The 776-nt window shown below is 37.1% G+C and overlaps 1 non-coding gene across 1 annotated transcript; it reads right to left on the reverse strand.

The window, feature by feature from the left end:
* Positions 1–207: 207 nt before the first annotated feature.
* Positions 208–314, reverse strand: LOC124847109 (small nucleolar RNA R71). The gene has a single exon (XR_007029600.1). It is a non-coding gene; the product is annotated as a small nucleolar RNA R71 (small nucleolar RNA).
* Between the last annotated feature and the right edge of the window lie 462 nt (positions 315–776).

Here is a 776-nt window from a genome sequence, read left to right on the forward strand (position 1 = left end):
TGTTCCATATGTTTTCAAAACTGGACTAATCCATTTGTTGCCCAAGTTTCATGGTCTTATAGGTGAATGCCCACATAAACATCTGAAGGAGTTCCACATAGTCTATTCCACATAGGCTATAGTATCTTGCGCCTAGGTATATCACTAGTTGGGATGATCTTAAGAGATTGTTTTTTGGAGAAATTCTTCGCAGCATCTAGGACCACGACTATAAGAGAAGACATTTCTGGAATTAGACAGCTTAGTGGTGAAAGCTTGTATAAGTACTAGGAGAGATTTAAGAAGCTAAGTGCAAGTTGTCCACACCACTAGATTTCTGAGCAACTCTTTCTTCACTAATCTTATGAAGGTTTGAATAGTATGGAGATGAGTATGATTGACGATGCCAGTGATGAAGCTCTTGGAGATATGATGCCTACTCAGGCTAGGCATTTGACTGAGAAGATGACCTCTAACTCCCAGCAATTCATTGCGAGAAATAATGTTATTATTATTAGAGGAGTTCATGATGTGGCTTCTCATTCCTCCTCCTCTAAAGATAAAAAGATGGAAAGCAAGCTTGATACTCTTGTGAATTTGGTGACTGTTAAGACACCGACAAGTGTACCGAATCGTATCAAGTAATAAACATGGTAAGACCAAGTATCGTTTTCCTAGAGACTCACGACCTAAATAGTTGTGATTTCTTTATTAAATAGACTTGAAAACAAAATCTTTTGGTTTAAAATGCAAATACAGAAAAGTAAATATGCATGCAACTTGATCAATTGGACAAA

The sequence above is a fragment of the Vigna umbellata genome, chromosome 5 (assembly GCF_029865625.1).
Source record: "Vigna umbellata cultivar VRB3 chromosome 5, Vumbellata_1.0, whole genome shotgun sequence".
In the NCBI taxonomy this organism is placed as follows: domain Eukaryota; kingdom Viridiplantae; phylum Streptophyta; class Magnoliopsida; order Fabales; family Fabaceae; genus Vigna; species Vigna umbellata.